This window comes from Marmota flaviventris, chromosome 2 (genome assembly GCF_047511675.1).
Source record: "Marmota flaviventris isolate mMarFla1 chromosome 2, mMarFla1.hap1, whole genome shotgun sequence".
Taxonomy (NCBI): Eukaryota; Metazoa; Chordata; class Mammalia; order Rodentia; family Sciuridae; genus Marmota; species Marmota flaviventris.
In genome coordinates, this window is record NC_092499.1 from 169,289,802 (window position 1) to 169,312,268 (window position 22,467).

Here is a 22,467-nt window from a genome sequence, read left to right on the forward strand (position 1 = left end):
TATGAGTTTTTGGTGGCTGCCATAACAAAATACCACAGAGTAGGTGGCTTATACAACAAAAAATTTATTTTAATCACAGATTTGGAGGCTAGAAGTTTCAGATGAAGGTGTAGCAGACTTGGTTTCTACTTTGACCTCTCTCCTTGGCTTCAAAGACTGCCACCTTCTCATGGTGTCCTCATATGGCCTTCCATCTGTACGCATACAGCCATATAGAAGAAGCTGAGTAAATTCAGGTCAACCTTGTTTTATCTGTACCCACTCACTGATAAACCATGTGACCTTGAAAAAAATGCTTTAATCACCAGTTTTCTTAATATCAAATGATGATAATCATGTCTAATCTGGAGAATTGCTAAGAAAATAAAAATGGGCTGTATTTGCTGTCTAAGCCTGAAGCTCAATGGATGGTGGGCTGGGTCCTGGAAAATCTCAACCTTCTAAAATATCACACATTTACCTTAAAGATATTCAAAAAGTATCAGAAAACTTCCTGCCTCCATTACTTCATAGCACGGCTTTTCATGTCTCCCATTCCACAGTGGGGCTGGGACATCTGCCGTCTCCAGCTGTCACTTGTGCTGGTATGTGTCTGAAACTTGCATTCTGAGGTCTCACACCTTGTGTGAAGGCAGGACACAGTGGTTCAGGAGGTCCTGCGTACCTACCATCCTGTCCCTTCTGCAGTGAAAAATGCTGCTCTCACCTCTTGGGCAGGAATTTCTCTGGAAATATTCTAGTCCGGGAACCCTGTTGAGAAATGAGGCATGCCTTACAGATAATGAATGCTCTCACCTCTCCAACAAAGCTGGGAGCACCTCAGTTCAGTAAAAAGTGGAACATTTCCAGAAGGTTTTCAAAAGACATCTCCTGCTTTGAATCAAGGAATGGATTCCTCCTGATTATCAATCTTTGTGGAAGACCTGGTGGTCTGCAATGTTTATAAAATTCATACTTAGAAAATAAAAATTAATATGCAACTGAACAGTTCAGAAGAGTCTGGCACTCAGAGTCCTAACTTTGAGGATAGATATTAGTACTCAAATCATCTGAGCATTTGAATTTCTTCCTTTTTCTTTGGTATCTGCATGAAAAATCCCCTGTATGTTACTTCTGACAGATGGAAAAGAACTTTAACCGGTGACTTTGAAATTCTTTCAAAGAGAATGAAAAATGGACAGAATGAGGCCAGGCTTATGATTCTCAGAGGGCCTCACAGGTCTAAAAAGGCTCTAAATAAAAAAAGAAATATTCTCTGTGTTTCTAAATGTTATTGTGAAGTATTTTCAGAGCAGCTGCAGTAACCAAACTAGAATCCTCCTAAATGCTGTCTCCATTGAAACTTGAACAATGATATATTTAATAATTAATATACTCAGCCAGCATTTTTTAAACACAAAAGCTAAAATAAATTTAGTAAACAAAAAAAAAAAATTCCACTTTGTAATGAAGGAACCTCTTAAACATTATTGACACTGCAGGCCTGGGGAGGGGGGCCTGAGATCGACTGTTAAAGCCACATTTTGCACAAGATTCAAACCATTAGAAATAAAAAGCTCCCTTCTCATTCTGAAACTATGAAAGATGCTCTTTCAAAACCAATATTCAGCAAAAAGTCTCCCTCAATTCATTAATAGTTTTCTCTATTTGGCACTGGTATGTTTGCAGGTCATTTTGAAAATAAAATGCTACCAGAAAAATAAACACAAAGCATTTTAGATTATCAAGAGTCCCACTTAATAAAATAATCTGACTAAACAAACTCTTTTCTCCCCTAAATATCCAGCCAAGTTTGAAGTAAAGAAATTTTTCTGAGTCAAAGCTATTACACACTGTAAGAAAAATAAGCATAACTTGATTAAAATTGAACTTACAAAATAGAAAAAAAAAACAATGTGAATATGTGCCCACAGGAATAAATGATAAACTATCTTCAGGGAAATGTCTTCTCTGGATGTAGTATATTAATATATTACTACATCGAGATTTCTGTTAGCAGAAATAAGGAATATAGAGTTTTCAAATGACTGATCACCTCTCCAAATTGATCGTTCTGCCACTTTTTCAGCCACCAGTATAAATAATCACGGAAAATTTTTGCCTCTGTAATGAGTCTATAGATGGCTTCATTTTATTAAATATGACATCTCTGTTGCTTACTCACTCATTGCTTTTCTAATTTACCCATCCTGCAGAATAAGCAATAACAGCATTTACTTTTTCATTCATCTAAGAGACATTAACTTGGTCTCTAATATGCACCAGATATTCCCACTCCCCAAGAGGGTCCTGTTGTAGCTAGGACTTGCAGTTCATTCAACAAGAAGAACAAAGTGGGGCATGCACCAGGATTGTGGCTGACCAAGGACTGCTCTGCAGAGAAGATGGCAATTGTGCAGGCTCTTAAAGGCCTACAGGATTCAGTTAAAGAATGGGATTGAGTACAAAGTCAGCAAAGAAACAGTGGCCATAGCCTTGTTGTTCTTGAATTTTAATAAAGCTTAGTACAGGCAATGCTAATAAAGGAGTTGAGACTTCCAATCATTGTAAGGTTCAGGCCATGGATTTGCATTTGGCAAATTAGGGAAACAAATTCTTTCTAAAAGCCATAAGGTGCTGTTGAATATTTCAGAGGTAATGCTATAAGATTGATTTTGCACAAATTACTTTAGCTGACTGTGGGGAATGGAGTCAAGAGGCAAAGATGTCAACTTGTAAAGTTGCTATTTACATGTCAGTTTCCTCCAGGAAACTGTTAACCCAAGGAAAAGAGCTCCAACTCCACCATTGTTAAGAGTTCCTGATGTTCATTTAATAACCAATGGAATACATGATGGAATGAATGACGGAGAGACAGGGAGGCAGACTGAACCATTCACAGAACAATCAAGGCATCAAATAATGATATGAACAGGCAGTAGCAACAGGAATAGAGAAGAGCAGACAGAAATGAGACATTGTAATGGGGTAGACTCCACAGATGGGTGACTTGTTTTACAAAGATTAGGATCCCTGGACATACACGGGTAGTGAAGTCAAGGATTCCTGTTTTAGCCACCCTGAATTGGAGCACCCATAAGATTTCAGGGTCAAAATCTGTAGCAGACTAAGGAATATTATCTGAAGCTCAGAAAAGAGGTCAGAGATGGAGGAGTCTCCCTCAAATAGGTGGAAATGAATGAGTTTTCTCATAGAAAAAGTCTAGAATGAGCAGAATCAAGAGCTATGTAGATGTTTACAGGGAACACCATTTCAAGGGCTGAATAGTGGAAGAAGCTCTCATGAAGCTCTGCCCTAATATATGAAAATAACTTTGCATGCAAGGGCAAGAAAGCTCTTTTAGGAATTAGGGACTTTGGAGATCTACAATAATAACAGCAAGAATGAATTAATCTGATGCAATTCCTTCAGGTTAGAATAGTGATGTGACATCCCCAGAGTCGCCAACTCTGGAACTTGCATAGCAGCAGCTGCTAATAGTGCTTTAGTTTCTTACACCATAAAATTTGGATGTAAGAAAAGATGAACTCTTTCCAGCATAATTTTATGATTCTAATCAAGTGTCACTGCTTAACAAGCACGTATCCCAAACAGAACAGCCTTCACCTTCTCCAACAACAGGACCAAGAAAACGAGAGAATAGATAAGACCAAGTCAGAGTCTTACTGACCTGCCAAACAAATGGAAAATACAGCTGGTTCATTTCAACTCAGTGATGCTAATGATTTAGTTAAATTGACTTCTTTGAAGGAAAATTACTGTTAATAACCTTAATTTCCTCCTAGTCTCTTTCCCTAGGTACCTGACATTTCAGATAAAATATTTTCATAAAATATTAAAAGCAAAGGAATTATATCTTAGGTATCCAACTCCATGTTGACAGACTTTATGAATCTCTTCTATCTCTAAGCCTACATTTTTCCATTTCATCAAATAAATACAAAAAGTTTCCCATCCTATGCAATTCCCAAGAATGTCACTTATAAGGCCAACTGCAAATCCTACTTATACCAGCCATGTGGCACTGTGGAACATGCCCAGTTTTCTTTTTTCAATTTAATCATTGTAACTGCAGTTTTATTTTCTTTTGTCCTCAAAACCAGACTACAAGCTATCCATCCTGGTCTGAACTCTCACCCATGCACACCTCTATTCTGGAAGGGCAAGTGAGTGGGGTCTGCCATCTGTCCCCCACCCCCCCCCACCCCCCCCGCAGATCCATTGGTCAATCTCTTCCACACTCACCCTTCAGGCTTCTTTGAGTTCAACTAGTAGAAAGTACCTACCAGAGTTTGGTAGTCAGGAGGAAAGTGACATAGATATACATATTCCCCTGCTCTCTCCCTGAAAGGATCTACAGATTAACTATGACCCCCGAAAAAAGGACACAGCTCTTGTCAATGGTCCTTCTTGCCCCTTCCCTTGGAGAAGTAATAGCTGCTTATCATTGCCAGATCCTTCTTTAGTATTCGTCCTGATTGTGACCCTACACCTGCCCACACCTTCTTAAGAGTCTCTTTTTTAAGCAGTCCTTTATGGACTTGGTTTATATGTGCCATTATTCCTTAGCAGGGCCCTGAAGGACACAGGTTTAAAGAGTGACCAGGTGGTGCCCTCCTTTGGGCTTTCACAGACATTATCAAAGCAATTGTCTGTAAACTGTGAAACACTTTAACATTTTCATGAGCAAAATTTATCACAGACTTTCTTGACTATGCAAAGTTTCAATGCCAAGGAAATGTGACTGAATCCTACCATATTTCTACAATTCACAGTGTGCTGTAAAAATAAACATGCAGAAGGCACACAACCAGAATCTGAATGTCATTGCCAAACTAACCAGAATTTGTCTTAAAAATGGATATCTGGAAAAACAGATGAAAGAACAAAATCCGTCTTTGGAAAACAGAAACAAGATTTGGTTTTTCTGCCATTTATCCACATCAAGACTTATTATTCCTGCTATTGTGATACTTTCAGGTGAATCAAATTCTTGTAGTTGATGTCATAAAATTCTGAAAAGTAGCCAATAACTAACTTTATATTATTGATAAGAATTGTGGTTATTAAAGTTGTCACTTCTGGAAAAAATTCAAAATTGGTGACCTAGATTTTCTGCATTTTTCCAAATATCTCTCTAAATGAAAATACAGGATAGCTTTAAATTTGCATATTCCTTTGTCTATGAATCATTTCTAAAAATCATGAAAATTAATTTCAGGTATCTATTAAAGGAAACGCAATAAGATAGCATTATCTCTAATCTTCTAATTCTCTAAGGAAACTATAAAAAGGGATTCTTCAATAATTAAACACAGTTGTTCCTCAGCATCCACGGGGGTTTGGTTCCAAGACCCCCAACAGATATCAAAATCCACAAATACCCAACTCATTTAGATAAAGTAGTGTAGTATTTTATGTAACCTATGCACATCTTCCTGCATAGTTTAAATCATTTCCAGATTAATTATAATAACCAACATAATGCAAATGCAATGTAAATAGTTGTTATACTGCATTGTTTAGGGAAGAATTTATAAGAAGAAAAAAAGTATACATATGTTCAGTAAAAACACTTTTATACTTGAACACTTTCAGTCTTCAGTTGTCCGAACCCACAAATTGCATGGATACTGAAACCTGATTTTATTAGGAAATCTAGAGCTACAAACACAACTAGACAGGACTTTTAGCAATGAAATTAACGTAATTGGCCAGCTCAATATCAACCTCTGTTCTGTGTTGGCTGCGAAGGACTGCACTTCTATGGCTACATATTCAAGAGTATTAAAGACATGTCCCTACTAAGAGAAGTATAGAGTTTCACAGCTACCCAAGCTGATCAGAAAACAGACTTTCAACTCTCAGATTCTACAATATATCTCTTTATTATACTTTTATATTAGTCCCTTAACTGGTAAATTCTTTTAGATTAAGTATTGTATTGTCAAGGAATTTTAAGAACATGGTCTATTTCTAAAGTCATTTCCTGGTATACTGTATATAACTGAAGTCTAACTGAATTAGTAAATTGATGTAACAATGTGGAGCATACTTCGGTTAGAGATGTTCAGCTGCATAATTTGAGGTACTAGGAGACAGAAATTTCACGGGGACCTTTTAAAAAGGCAATTTGGCAGTTGCTTTCTCAAAATTTAAAATGTGCATACCCTTTTGACAAAATGGTTTATTTCTTGGAATTTAATTACAAGAAATTTACACATGTGTGCATGAACACCTATGAAAAAGATCTTCAATCTTTCAGTGTGCAATACTGAAAATTTTAAAATGGTTAAATAAGAATGGTATATACATATTCCCATATTTTATGCAATGTTAGAAAGAATGAGATAACTATTATACCAGTATGTTAATATCTCCATGATATGCAGTTAAGTGGATAAAAGTAAGTCTCAGAACAACTTATATAATATGATACAGCTTGTCTAATTAAAAAAGGACAGGTATATTTACTTACATGTGTAAATGCATAGAAAACCAAGGAAAAGAGACATTCTAAACTATTGTTGTTATATCTGGGGATGGCTGTAGATGGGAAAGATTACATTTTGCTTCTGCATTGCCATTTCAACTAGAACATATTAGTGTATCGCTTATATCATTTTTTAAACCACTTAAAACAAAAACTTGAAAGACATTCCAGAGAGGACTGTGTGATTGTCCATCATTGTACATCAGTAGATAAGAGAGAAACCCATCTCAAGAGGACTGTACATTGATTTCATCCAGCATGACTTCCCGTTTAAGAGCAAAAAAGAAAACAAGGGCTCTGAGAACTGCACCTTGAAATACTAACCTGCAGAAACGGATCTACTTTCTATATGTTAAGTGACAAATATAGCAACAACCAAATGGCAGGAGAGACAACCTGTGACTGGTTTAGAGTTCAAATCTGTGACACGTGGAAGAGAACCTCTGTGTCCCCAGAAATGAAGTCACCCATTTCTCTACACTTAGGCATTCTTGAAATACAAGAGAAAACCACATCCTGCATCTTGACTTTGTGTATTTGCTCACATTGTAGAAAAATGGGGAAGAGAAAATTAGGCAGAAATTCAGAATCTGAACTCTAGGTATACTCAAAATAAATGACTATAACAACCTTTGTAAGAAATTTAACAGAAAATTTACCAAAAAGGGGAGGAGGGGCAAAACAAAGCCACTGACATTTTCCAAGCACTTAGATTTGACAAAAGGCTCAAATTTTGACAAAAGGCACAACTGGGAAGAATTCATTCCAGAAATATGCGTGGTTTGGCCACACCCTGGGTTGACAGGTTTGTTTCTATTTTAATTATTTCCAAACATTTTAAAATGAGATTTCACACTCCAAATAAATCTGCATTTCATGCTTCTCTTGAAAACGCATATGCACTGGATGGGCCCACCTGGTAGAAATCTGGCAGATCTGGTCAACAGCTGCTCCCTAGGAAGGGCTTGAATGGACACAAGCCCCATGCCTCCCTGAGGTCTCTGACATCTTACCTGGTCAGGTGCCCTTGGGGATGATACTTGCCTGGCCCTTAAAGGCACCAGTCCACAGTGGTCTCACTGAAACCATAAGAAACTCCTCCAGAAAAGAGGATACTATATATATATATATTTTTTTTTTTTTTTGGCTCCCCGAGACTAGTATTTAGTAACCTCCCTTCCTCAGATATCTGGCCCAGGCAAGTGCAGAAACAAGCGCCTGGGATGAGAAGAGGATTGCCCTCAAATTTCTATGTCAATTCCATCTTGGCAGCAGGGCTGCCAGAAGCTTATCTGTCACATCTCAGCACAGTCACTTGCAATAATTGTCACAAAACTTTCTATTGTACCTTTCTGCAGCCTGTACCACCCTTGTTGGCAGGTAACACAATACAGTGGCTGAAAGCTGGGAGTTCTAGAGTCCACCTACCTGGGATTCAATCCCATCTCTAACTCCCCAGGATGATGAACTTCACCTCTGCAAGCCTCAGTTTCCCCAAATGCACATTCTTCAATACTCACCTAAAAAGCTGTTAGAAGGATTAAACATAGTAGCATATTTTTTAAGTGTTCAACAAATGTTCTACTATTTTGTTTCACTGATGTTATTACTATGCAAAGTAGTGAATTTGAGTGCTCCCACTCAAGTCCCGTGGGAAAACAGGAGTCATGACAACTCCCCTAAACTTCAGTGATCCCCAAATTCTTCTAGTGAATGTTTCTCTTCTTCCAGAACTAAATGGCTTAATATGGTCTTTTTTAAAAGCCTAGCTGAGAGACACAGATGCCCTGGGGATAGCATCTGGCTCACTGAGTTGCATTACAAAATCCCACAGTCACAAAGATGTGAAGCTCTTAGAATTGAGTTAATGCTATATCCCTCTATTCAAATGTAGTCACAGAGTCAGGCATGTCCAAAGGAAGATCTGGCACTTCATGGTGGTCCGGTTGGGGGATAAGAACATTATGTATTTGCAAGGTGGCCATGCAATTATTCCTTCTAAGTTTTAAAGAAATTTCCACTGACTGATCTGTATGGATAAATCAATACTATTTGCCTTTATGGAGGCAAGTAAGAAAGACCAACTATAACACTACCAGCACTGATAGCAGAAGGGCATTAGCAATTGTAGAGTGTCAGTCACACGTTACCCAAATCATTCATGACACAGTACTGTGAAGAACCCTATAGGATTATTCTCCTGCTTTTACATATAGGACAACTGAAGCTCAGAGTAGATGGATGATTGGGGCCACATAGCTAGTACAGGACATTGTAAGGATTTGATCTCAGTCAACTTGATTCCAGTGCCTGAAGGTCTCAGCAACTTTACATTGCTGAAAGCAAACTCACACTGCAATCCCCACTGCATCCATCCACCAGCTGCTTCTTAGAGTGAGCATTTCTAGAGCAGATGTTCTTCACCTTGTGTGGGTCATGGACCCCTTTATAACCTAGTGAATTGTTTAGGCTTTTTTTAGCATCATATTTTAAATGAGTAAGATTAAATACTTAAAAAGTACAGCAGAGACTAATCATATTGAAATATACTTATCAGAATAATACATATTAAAACGGACTCACATAGTAATATAGGTGATTCTATTCAACTCCTTAAATGCCAAGGTCTAGCAATGGCTCTCCTAAGTGTCACCTGAAAGTAAAGACAAACACAGATTTGCCAGCTACATTGATAGACCCACCAAGTTACATCCTCAGAACTTGATGGGATGGGTAGATCTGAAGTGAGGAATTCCTCCTATTCAAGGAAATAAAAGATATCAAATATAAGATGGGTCTGTGATCGCTCCTCTCTGAATGGGCTGCTTATAATTAATTACCTCAAGTTACCTTTTTTTCTTCCTGTTTCTCAGGAAATGGCTACTTAGATTCATTCATGTCAAGGAGCCAAAAACATCCTTTAATTGTTCGGGAGGAAAAGAGTGCTTCAGAAGGGCAATGTGTCTTAAAGCAAGGATTTGCCTGACCCAGGGGTGTTTCAGTAGCTGGAGGTGGAATTTTCCAAAGGATCATGGGAAAACAGCTGTGAAAGAGACTCCCAGTCAAGGGGAGAAGATAACAACACTATCTTGTGGTCACATGGTGTGTGACAGTCTCATTGAAAGTTTATATGAAGTAGAGGAGAGAGGTCTTCTAAGAAAAACCTTCTGCTTTATGGCCCTTTCAATTTTTTTTGATTCCATAAAGAAAAAGGAAAAGAAAGTTGATAGAGTTCATACAGGGAAAATAGAAAACTCAGCTGGTCATTTATTCTGCAGAACATAATGATCTCCTCACTGTGATCTGAAAGGCAGGCCATTCTTACTTTCACCTGCTCTAGGAACTTGGGCTATAATTTCGCAGAGGAGAAGCATCCAAAGAAACGTCCAACCAGATTTTTAGAAACTATGGTTTGGAGATGGTTTTGCAATCACATAAAATTGGTCTTTCAAATAAAAGTCATTCTGGGATGATATATTTTTTTTTTTTAAGCGGCTTAATTCTAGCAAGGACAATGCAAACATCTCGTTTCCATCTGTTCAGTAATGCATCATTACCGGGTTCTACCTTCACTGCAAGTAAAGTGAATCCATTGTTATATTTGGTGGGGCGAAAGAATCACAACCCCTGAACATGCAAAACCTTTATTTCATTCTAAGGCATAACAAGGTAAATAGTATTCTAACTTGAGGAAGTAATTCTACTTTAAACAGTGAGGTTTATCAAAAGAAAACTATTAAACAGAAAACAAATACTAAGGAAAAGAAAGAAGTAAGATTGTTCTATTTCCTGAGTATGACAGGGAAATAGGAAAATGTGGAATAGTCAGTGCTGAGAATTAACCCAAATCTATTTGACATTTGAACCCCAACAGAGAGCCACTGCAACTGCCCATCAGCGTTAGAAGCAACATTTACCTCTCAGAAAAAAAAGGTGGGTTTTTGACAAACACTAATATAAACTGAAAAGTCTCAATTTGGGGAACTTCAATCTGGACACAAAATTACCAACTGTGATCATTAAAGCATCTCCATTAGTCCTTGACCTGATTCTGCACATCAAACACAAAAGTTCTTAATTTTACAGGGGACCCATTGTCATCATTCATTAAAATCCTGGGTCATCAGTGTTGGTAAACATACTGTTTCACCCTTACTCTAGAGGTGGTCACAAATGACATTTAGGCTCAAACTGCTTGAAAATAACTATAAACTTCAAAGAATATTTATACTCACCCAAAAATATTTGAGTTTGCTACTAAAGACATTTGTGGAAAACATAAGAAATACACGTGCTTTCCTTTCCAGGACTATATTACCTAAGTGCACAGATCCAAAAAATAAAAATAAAATTTATTCTCAAAATATGATTCTAAAACAAAAAAGAAACCAAATGTGGTAGCTAATTACTAACGTTTTAAAAACTAATCTGCAAAAATTGTTCATTAATTCTAATTAATCTGAGTTTGCCAGTTACATCAGAAAAACTGGGAATACAGACACTGAACCCAGAAGCTACCTTTCCTATTTCAAAGCCTTTCACAAATTAGCATGTCAATGTGAGGGGTTCCAGGAAAACAGCACAGTCCCTGGAAGTTCAATTTCACCTCAATTTCACTTAGAGGATGGGGTAGGGATGAACACAAGGCAAGCACTCAGTCATCATTTCAATTCTTAATAAATCAAACTTAAAAAGAATTTAGGACTATCCTAGGAAAATACCCCTCTCATTGGGATTGCCAAGTATAACTGGCCCATGTTGCCAAAATCAGCAATATATATTAATCTAAAGGCAGCTAGATATATTCTTGAAAAAGACAAAACTGCAGTGATTCAGGCACCAACTGGTCTCTGCTGGGGAGGAGATATTTCAGATTTTAAAAATCCATTTCTGCAAAAGCTTTTTGGTAATACTTTTTTAAAGTCTCGATTTCACTATCTCATGAGGCAAAAACACTGCCTCAGGATTCCAGGGCATGTAAGGAGTTTAACATCACTCACATTTTTCAGGCACACAAATATAAAACTTCCAAAAGAGTATTTTAGAACAAAGCTCGACTGCGTGGGTGTGCATTTGTAAAATAAAGGTAGAATTATTCCAACAGATGTAAATGTGCACCCAGTGATCAAATGGAAATCTTTGAAATCCTGTTTTGACAGTTACTTGTAGAACAGCATTTCCACAGGGATTAATTCAGAGCTGGTGGTATCATCAAAGCTAAATCAAAACTAAGTTCTGATGGCTGAGTAATAATATAGTTGGAGGGAAGTGTAATCAGTTATCTAATACATGGTATCCTTAGCTATGCTATGTTACATTCGAAGGTTACTAATTCTAGCAGCAAGATTCCCGGGTTCATAAAAATGCTACACCATTTAAATGTGATTTTTTTTTTCTAAAAACAGGTGTTCTCCAAAGACAGGACTCATTTATTAAACTTCTGTAGTTCAAAAGGAAGATGACATAATAGATCAATACACCAGCTGAAAAATATGCAAGATTTGTTCTATGAAAAAAACAGCATTCTAGATTACATAACACAGTCAGGGATTACACCACACACTCCTGCTGAGCTAGATTTTTTATCTTACATTATAATTCTCTAAGTTAGGCCACTGAAGTGTGACGAATACAAAATATTAAGTTCTCAGCTCAACCACACCTTTTTAAACTAACCTTCTTGAAAACACTAAAAAGATAAAAGTTAAAATTTTACACATATACACAGTTTTCCTATTCTGAAGAGCACAGTTCTTGGGACATTTTCTTCACCTCCTTGGAGAAGACCCAGGTAAAGTCACCAGTTGATTTTCCTGGTTATGTTTATTTTATGAACCTTATTTCTCTTTAAAAGGGAAATTCAGTTTCAATTTTGGTACATTATATGACTGCCTATGTTTAGAGATATGATTACAAGCCAAACAAAATTGTTAAACTGCTATCTTCAAACAGCCATACCTTAAATTCATAGATCAGCATGTATGGCATTTATGGTTTCAAAAACATGACAACCTACCATGAATACTTTACCCCGAGTTAAATCTCAAACACTATGCTTCAGAACAGCTAGAATCTTTACAGGAGTTAAGGGGAGAAATGCTAAGAGTTTTCTCTCAAATACGTGGATATTTATGGAAATGGAACAGAGATTCGCCTTTCTTTCTAAAACAATGGTAGTTTTATGATTCTAGATGAAGTTACACTTAGACACATTTGGAAATTGGAGATTCCTTATCTTCATACTTCAGTTCGGCAGTCTACAAAGTCTACACTGCGAAGTATTGTACTATATAGGCAGGGTCTAATTGGTTAAAGAAAAAGCAACTTTAAAATTCTGAAATTAAGGCAATCTTTTGTCTCCTTCCTTGATACGGTTTTAGGAGGCCCAGACAGTGCCCCCAAGGAGTGCTGAGCCTGTCAGTGCAGTTTTAAGTGCAAACGGTCAATCATTTCTCTCATTTCCCCAGAAGAGGTTAAGAAGATCCACACGCATACACATTTACATGCGTTGCACGGTGCCAACTATTTCCAACCAAAATAATCATATACACGTCGAGCCGAGCTATTTGTAGCCCAAAAGCGGGCGAATGTCTGGAGAGTCTGAGGAAACCCAGTAGGTGATGACTTCAGGGGAAGGGGGTTGGTGGCGGGGTCCCCTGCCTCCCGCGCGCTCAGGGCACTTAGCACCCCGCACTTGCACTGGGTACCCAGCAGGGCATCTGGGTGCGCGCGCGCGCGTCCGGGACGCACCCGCAGAAAGCAAACAAGCCCCGCGGGCTGGGGCGGGCGGGAGCATCCTCGGGCGGGACCCGAAATGCCTTCTCCTACCTGTCACTTTGCCTGGAACTGCTGCTGGGGATGCGGCCACAGCCGCCGCCTGGAGACTCAGTGTGTGCGCGCGTGTGTGTGCGCGCGTGTGTGTGAGATCTTGTTTGCGGTGCAGCTCACTTACTGCTCCCGGTGCCACCAACCCCCTCCCCGCCATAAAGAGCTGCCGCCAAGCCCCCTCCCGGGCGCCTCAGTCCCGCCCTCCCGCTGCCTCCGCCCCCCCACCTCCCTGGCCTCCCCGCCTCCCCGCCTCCCGGTCCTTACCTCGGCGGAGGGCGGGGGGTCTCGGTTGTCCCTCCCGGGCGAGCCCACGGGGCAGCGCCCGCCCGCTGCGCCGTCCGCCGGGCTCTGCGAGTCGCCGGCCCCGGGCCCCGCCGCCCCTCAATGGCCCGCGATTCCTTCCTCCCCAACCCCCGAGTCTCCCTCCCGGTTTTCGCCTCCCGGCTCCGGAGCCCGAGCTGTCGCCTCGCAGCCCCAACCTGCCCAGGCTACGGAGCATGCCCAGTGCGGCGCGCCCGGGCTGGGCTGGGGGTGGGCAGGGGCCGGGCTGGCCGCCTGGCTGCCGCGAGCCCGCGAGGCGGGGAGGGGGCGCCGAGCGGGCCCGGGGCGCAGCCTTGAGGGCCGGGGTCGGCAGCCAAAGTGGGTGGAAGGTGGTACTGGAAGAAGGTGGGTGGGGCGTCCGACGAGGCCGCCCCTCTGGGCGTTTCTCGGGGGTCTCCCCAGCAGCTCCCCTCTGCACGTGCCGGGTGCCTGGGGGTCCGTTTGCGCACTGTGTGTCGCCGGGCGCAGAACCGAGAGTGGGGATTACCCTTCTCGGATGGGATACTTAACTGGGCAGTGGGCCGTGGGGCCGGGGTGGAAGCTAAAAGCCGAGGGTGACAGTACTGGTGAAAACTGGTGCCCCAGAGCCGTGGGCCAAGATGGGGACAGTGCTTATTTGTTTAAATTTTGTTTAATAAACACATAAAGTGCTTACACTCTGTCAGACACTGTTCTAAATGCTTTTTATTCATTTAATCCGTAAAACAATATTCTAAAACAAGTACTACTATGTTCTCTTTATTTCTCGTAGCTTACACCGATCTACTGAGACTGAAAGTGGTTCCAAAAAGTCTTCCCCCAAGTGCAACCTCAAACATGCAACCCCCACTCCCCGTCCCTGACTTTGGTCCCTGGGATGCTGGGGCTCTGCTCCAGCCAGTTCCCGGCCCAAGCTTCCCCTATGACAACTCCCAGATGCCTTCAAGTTACACTCACACTCAGGCCCTAACGGTGTAGGACCTAGCTTCAGCCTTTGTGTGGACCCTAGCTACGATCAGCTCCAGGACTCCCAGAGGGTTCCCTCCTCCCCCGGGCTACTCTGCCTCCTCCTGTTCCCGGCCGGCGGCCACCAAAACCCGGAGACGTGGCACCTGCGCATTGGGGACTGGGGCCACCACGCTTACAGCTGCACTGGGCATGCTCAACCTCCGGAGCAGGTCCGTCTGGCCAGGAGGATAGAAAGGGCCTGACTGCGCGGGTAGCTTAAGAAATAGAGGGGCAACGTATGTGCAAACAGTAGTCCAAAGTCGCAGTTAGAAATGCAAAAGACTTATTCCCCTGGTACAGTCTGGCCATTTCCAGGCAGTACTAATAGAGGGACATGACCATCAAAAATTAACCAACTGGACACCCTTAAGTAGGAGGGGGCTGAGGGCCCACTGACCACTCCACAGATAAACTACTAAGCTGTAATTTTAGCTGAGCCTTGAAAAAAAGCTCCTCAGACAGCTGAGCCTGTCTGCCTGTGAGGAAGCCAAGAAAAATATCCTAGATCAAGTTTCCCTACAAGCCTGGAAAGGAAAAATAGATCGCAAGATAAAGCTGGTTCTTGACTGGCTGTTCAGGGGTCTTCAAGATGTGTTGATTTTGGCCGAAGCCAAGGTGGTAACACAAAAAATAATAGATACATAAATTGCCTGATTATCTTCTTAAACTGCAGGTTTTTATTCAATTTACATTCAGATCTAGAGAAGAACCTGAGATTCCCTATGCTGCTATATCATGTTCTCATTGTTGGTCTTTGGATCAGACTGAGTAGAAAGAAGTTAGGGCAGTATTTGAGACTTGTTCTCTCTATATGAGAAAATGGAGGTTCAGAAATGCTAAGCAATTTGGCCCAGGGTCATGTGGTCTATGAGTAGTATAGCTAGATTCAGACCCATTCTACAGAGCTTCCTTTGTATGTTCTGGTATCCCCCAAGTAGCATCCATAGCAAATAAGCAAGTAGCTGTCTGTCATCCATGAGTGTGACAGTTTCAAACAGGGGAACTTAACTTAATACATAGTGCACCCAAACATACTATATCAGTAAGTCTTGCAGTGTAACAAACGCGCCAAAACTTTGTGACTTAAAACAAGTATTAATTGTTTCACAATTCTGTGAATCAGCAGTTGGCTGATATAAGCAGAGCAGTTTTGCTGCTTCTCTTAGGCCCATTCATGTTGCTGCAGATGTGTCGCCTGGAGCCTCATAAGATGTATAAGATGACAGGTTGGTTTCTTAGAAGCTTCTCCATACAGTGAGTTTCTATTTCCCAGTAGCAAGAAAGAGTAAGCCCAAAAAAGCATTTTTATGCCCATACATGTTATTGGCCAAACAGAGTTTATTATCCATGTTCACAGATTCAAAGCATGGAGAAATCAACTTCACTTTTGATGGGAGCAGATGTAAGATACAATGGTCCTTTTTGTTTTGTTTTTTCTTTTTCTATTACTGGGGATTGAACTCAGGGACACTCTACTACTGAGTGATATCCTCAGCCCTTTTTATTTTTTCTTTTGAGGCAGGGTCTCATTAACTTGCCCAGGCTGACCTTAAACTTGCAATCTTCCTGCTTCAGCCTCCCAGGTAACTGATATTTTGTTATTAGTAAGTCTTCAATCTAATATTCAGTTTATTAATGAATCTCAGCAGAATGTAAACAGTGGGGGTTTTTTCTAAATCCTAAATTCAATTTAATTTCATTTAAAGCTCCCTTTTCCTTCCCCTTAATGACGTTTTAGTCATGCCCTCAACAAATATTTCTGAAACCCTTTATGTGCCATCACTATTCTTTGCCCAGGATACTAAAGTAAACAAAAGACCAAAGCATAGCCCTAGTGAAGTTTGGATGCTATCAGATGAGATAGACAATGGAATTCTAAAAACATGCACATTGAGTAGTGTATAAGGAAAAGGAAAATGCTCCCTGAAGTGGACTTTTTATAGGGATCAGAGATGGCCTCTCCAAGTATGCAACACTTGAATAGAACCTAAATGAAAATATCTGGGAAGCAGCATTTCCAGAGGAGCAAATAGCAAAAGTCCTCAGATGACAATGTGCTTGGCATATCCAAAAAATAGAGGCATGAAGTGAGCAGAATTGGAGTCACAAAGACAGGCAGGGACCCAATCCTGTAAGAACATGGAGACGACTTTGGGCTTTAGTCTAAGTGTGTTGTGAAAATCACTGGAAGATGTTAAGCCAGGTTGTGATAATGACCTGCTTGATGGTTTAGAGGAAATTCCACTGAGATTGCCTGTAGGAGCAAGAGTAGAAAGATAAGGTATATTCATTTTATTTTATTTTATTTTTCAGTCATGGGGATTGAGTTAGGAGCCTCTGCTAAGTTAGGATTGAGTTAGGAGTCCTCAGCCCTTTCCTTTTTTTTTTTTTTTTTAATTTTGAGACAAGCTATAACTAAATTGGCCAGGCTGGCCTCAAACTTGATATCCTCCTGCCTCAGCCTCCCAAATAGCTAGGATTATTGTCGTGGGCCACTGAGTCCAGCAAGAGGTAGTATATTCTAAGAATATAGCAGTGGTTCCTACTAGGGCACATTTGATAAGTCTTAAGTATTAGAATTTAGACTAGGTTAAATCAAATTAAATTCAGTCTTCTCCCTGTATTCTTTGTTGGCCCAGTTGAGTCCTTTGTCCTTGAAGTGAGGAGGGGAGTGGCATAGGATCTCACCATTAAATAGTTTCCTACCCCCACTCTCCCAGATTCCCATCCCTGCACTTGGCCTTCATGACCTAGTTTCTTTAACACGTTGGGCAGAAAGGAAGACGAAAAGGGATGAATGTCTCTACCCTTGACCTGTGGTCTTGTAGTGCGCTGTAGGTTTGCTGTGGCCAGGAGTCCAGCATTGCTATCCGTTCCATCTCTCTGCCACAGAAAACATAAGGGAGGCCCCCTGCAGGAAACTTCTGGAACTCCACCCCAAGATTCTGATTCTTTTTGCCTGAACTCTATAGCATCTCAATGTTGGGGCTCACATGCCGGGCAAGTCACCCTACTAAGTAGAGCATCTACAAAAAAGTTAAGCCCACCCACCTGTCCCAGTGTCCACTAAAAATACAGTGGCCAGGCTAAAGGTTTGGCAGGGAGGGAGTCAGGGGAAATGGAATGAATGGTTTCTGCTATAAGAGGAACCCTGAACCCAATTATGAAGGCTGGCTCTCCAATATAGATCCATGAACTCCTCTCTGTGCTCAGCCGCACATGCTAGTTATCAATTCCCTGTAAACATCTTGTTATTTAAATTAACATTCACCACAGGAAAGGCTGGAGCAACCATCAATGTGTGACCAGTTCCTTACTAAGGTTTTTATAAAGTCTTACTTCTTACTGACGCAGAATATAAAAGGTCGTGGATAGCAATGACAAGGGCCTCTAGGTGAATAGTCTTGACCATGTTAGCAGAAGACAACAGTATATCCTATTCATTTTCCCATTTTTTATTGTACAAAATGGTGCAATTTGTTGTTACATATTTGTACATGCACACAATGTAACAGTACATTTTGCTCAATATCTTTCCCCAGCATTTTCCCGTTCTTTCTCTTTCTCTTTCTCGCCTCCCTCCCCTGATGCCTTTTCTCTACCATTTTCAGAAACTCCACCCCCAGCCTCCGTCTCACACACACCCAGAACTTTCTTTTCCTTTTTTCTTTCTACCATTCCACATATGAAGAAACATATGATCCTTGATTTTATGCTTGGCTTATTTCACTCCACAAAAATGTTCTCAAATTCCATCCATTTTCCTGCAAATGAAATAATTTCATTCTTCTTTATGGCTGAATAAAACTCCATTGTGTGTGTGTGTGTATGTGTATATATATATATATATATATATATATATATATATATATATATATATATATATATATTATTTTCTTTACCCATTCATAGATTGACAGATACCTAGACTGGTTCCATAGCTTGACAGTTGCAAATTGTGCTGCTCTAAACCTGGGTATGTATGTACTGCTGTAATATGCCGCACATGATATCCTTTTTAGAGAAAGGACAGTATATCTCTTGTTCGGATTTAAAGTGACCCATTAATCACAGCTTCCACCTAGCTCTTAACATCCTGTCCTTTGGAAATGAAGAGGTCACCACTGGCCCATTTGTCCAGTCTGCCTTAATTAGAGACATATATCTTTGAAAAATGAGACAGCTCACAGACAAGTCTGACAGGAGTTGTCTCGGCCCCAGGGAATACCCGTCCCTAACCTTGTGTCTTCATCACTTGTGTGATAGGGAACTAAAACAACTCATTGGAGGCACTGAGAACCAAAGACAATGAAAATAAGGAAAATTGCCCAAAGATTGAATTAATTTACAATTTAAACATAGATGAGGGAAAAAAACACTCAACTTTATTATTAAATTAATTGTGTGACTATTAAATTAAATTAAATGTAGAGAGAATAGGAAAAAAAGTAAAAGAGACAAGATAGTTTTACTCTATTCCAAAGTTCTTGCTTAAGAGTAGAATTTTCTGTGTGTGAGCCATGCTTAGTATTTGATTAGACTGTAGAGATTCAAATATACTACAATGATGATGACGGACAATGAGGATGACAGTAGGGTAGTGAGTGTTCTTGTGTCTGTATAACATCTGTACCTGGAAGAATGACCATGTTAAATGGGAAATCAGGGAATTTTCACTTTTATAAATGCTGATGTGATCAACAACTGCATCAAGATGTAATACATTGTCAGCAACACAGAGGGTTATTTTAGGCTCTTTCCCAATCACTACCTATCATAGTTTAGATCTGGAATCTCCCACAAAAGTTCATGTGTGGAAGGCTGAGTTTCCATTGCAACAATGTTCTGAGGTTTAGGGGAAGTGATTGGACCCTGAGGGCGCTGACCCCATCAATCAATGAATCCATTGATGGGTTCCTAAATGAATGGACTATTGCAGGTTTTAGAAACTGTTGGAAGAAGTAGGTCACTGGGGTGGTATCTTGTCCTTAATCTCTTCTTTACTCTTTCTCTCTCTGCTTTCCAGTCTCCACAAGGTGAGCAGCTCTGTTCCACCATCACTGCCATAAAGCTGTGTCTCACCAGAGGCCCATACCAAAAGAGGCAACAACTGACCATGGACTAATGCCTCTGAAACCATGTGCCAAAATAAATTTCTCCTCCTCTAAGTTGATTTTCTCAGGTATTTTGTCAAAGCAATGGGAAGCTGAATAACGCACTCCCCTTCTGGATATCCAGCCCTGTCGCCACCACCACATCAGAGGTTAACACCATCCTAACCCCATCGAATTGCTTTACCTGTTTTAGAACTTTGCGTAAGTAGAATCATGCAGAATATATATACTCTTTTATGTCTGGTTTTTTTTTTTTTTGATCTTCATTTTGTCCATGAGATTCATCCCTATTTCAGCTTTCATGAGTGATATCTTTCTTTTTTGTCATCTAGTATATTATCATATACATATGATAAAATTAATTAATTCAATTTATTATGATGGCCAAAAAAAAGTGAGGATTTTTTTTTAAGAGTACTGAAAGGTCCATAAAAAGCTGTCCTCATCCTAGAATGCTATTTATTTGGCTTTTCCTCTTACTAGCATAACATAGTATGCTAAGTACTTAATACTTCTGTTAATGGATTATTCTGTGAGAATAAAGGCTATTCTGTGTCATGGTAAAATGAATTCCTAAGTGTTTTATGCAGATAGCAAAAATAAAATGATGACATATTTCTGAATAAAATATGAAGGAATTTTCTAAAATAAGTCAGCAGACGATTAAATTATTTTTCTAACGCCAAAATGTTTGTGAGTATTCCCTTGAAATGTGAGGGATATGTGCTATTAGGTCTAAATGAGAAACCTGAAGAGTGGATGTCAGAATTTAACCTATGGGATGTGATTTATAGACAAGTGCACTGTTCCTACTTACCTGATGTTTATGACAAGATTACATAAAATGAAATGAGAGCATATGGAGAATATATACACTTCTTTAATGAGGCTACTCAACTGTTGGCCTAATTGCATGATTTTGTATTTCTCTCCATTTTTTAAATGTGAACAAATCAGTTTTATAAATACAGTGATTCGCTCCTACCATTTCTGTTATGCTGCAATAAGATTAGAAAAATACATTAACTTACAATATAAATATCAATTGCACACTCCGCAAGACTCAATGTTCTTTTCTTTCCTTCACTGACTCCATGTGGTTGGAATCACAACAAAACCACAATTCAGTTAAATTTATTATTCTCTATGTCTCAGGAAGCCCAGAATTTTCACCCACACAAAAATAATTTTTTGACCTTCCTTTTTTAGTCAGTTTTGCCCTTTTGATTCTCACTGACCAAGATAAAAATAATAAATTTTAACTAAGCATAATGATGCAAGCTTGTTATCCCATCTATTTGGGAGGCTGAAGCAGGAGGATCACAAGTTCAAGGCCTGCCTGGGCAACTTAGTAAGACCTTATCTCAAAACAAAAATGAAAAAGGCTGGGAATGTAACTCAGTGGAGAGCACTAGCCTAGCACGTGCAAGGACCTGGTTTTAATCCCTAGTACTGCCTAATGACAATAGTAATAATACTTAAAAATTTTTACAGCTTCCCACCTAATAATGACTTAGAGGATCCTGTAATCCAATCATTTCAACTACTTGATGGACATTTTAAGTCCCAGAGAGGCCTAGTGACTTGCTTGGGTTGCCTTTCCAGATGATGTCATGCTAGGACTCCACCTTCCTTTTCAGAAATCATAAAGTATCATCGGTTTAACAAAACCCAAAACAAAGAAGTTAAAGTAATTGAATATGGACAGAATTCTACAAAACCTGTATTTCAGCTCATGATCCAAAAAAGAGAAAATCATTTTTCTCATATTCTAGAGTTGTCTTCTAAAAAAAAAAAAAAAAATTTCCCTTTCCCGGCTTTATGAACTGAGCTGTTAATTGCTCTAGCACTTAACCAATGAGATGACTGAGTTTCTAGCACCATATGAAGTTCTGACGCTAAATAAAGTCCTACCTGAGATTAAGGCAGGACTACATATGTGGTTAGGTTGTCTACTGCCCAAGGACACCCAGCTGCCTGAGATGGTCCCTGGTCAAGCCCTTTGCCAAACCCTGAATTGAATCAGCTTCAAAGAAGGGGTACCTTTTTCTAATTTATGGAAATTCATGACCTACATGAGACTCCGGGGAGGAGATGCAGCCATCATTCTTCTTTCATATGTATAACATTTTACTCACTGTAGCAGATTTGCAGACAATTAATGGCAAAGGATCCATGGATGTTTATGCTTTTCCCTCTTTTCAAAATAATGTTGATGCAAACAAAAATGAATGTGTCCATTTTGACTAGTTCATACAGGACTTTCTTTCATTTCAGCCTCATGGCAATGAAGGAAATATTCGAGAGAGCAAGTGCCAATGCAGAAGCCCAATTTATGTCTCTCCTTGTGTCCCATCTGCCCAAAACAAGTCACTGGGTTGAATATAGCATTTAAGCACGGGCAAAGGAAAAATAGTGAAATTTAAAATTTTATATATATAATTTAAGTTATATAAATAATACATATAAGATTATGCTAAGTGAAGCTAGCCAATCCCTAAAAAACAAATGCCAAATGTCTTCTTTGATATAAGGAGAGTAACTAAGAACAGAGTAGGGTCGAAGAGCATGAGAAGAAGATTAACATTAAACAGGGATGAGAGGTGGGAGGGAAAGGGAGAGAGAAGGGAAAAAGCATGGAAACGGAAGGAGACCCTCAGAGTTATACAAAAGTACATACAAGAGGAAGTGAGGGGAAGGGGAAAAATAATACAAGGGGGACAA

The 22,467-nt window shown here is 39.8% G+C and overlaps 1 protein-coding gene across 12 annotated transcripts in view; it reads right to left on the reverse strand.

Moving 5' to 3' along the window:
• The window catches only part of Plcb4 (phospholipase C beta 4), a 394,666-nt gene extending 380,728 nt beyond the window's left edge, over positions 1-13,938 (reverse strand). For 5 of the 12 annotated variants that reach the window (XM_071608743.1, XM_071608744.1, XM_071608748.1 and 2 more), the window contains exon 1: positions 13,586-13,937. The gene's annotated coding sequence lies outside the window, so the exon portion shown is untranslated. Of the gene's footprint in view, positions 1-9,076; positions 9,147-13,321; positions 13,480-13,585 lie in introns of those variants that run through there. The other 7 variants (XM_071608747.1, XM_071608741.1, XM_071608740.1 and 4 more) reach the window with 4 other exon arrangements.
• Positions 13,939-22,467: the final 8,529 nt, after the last annotated feature.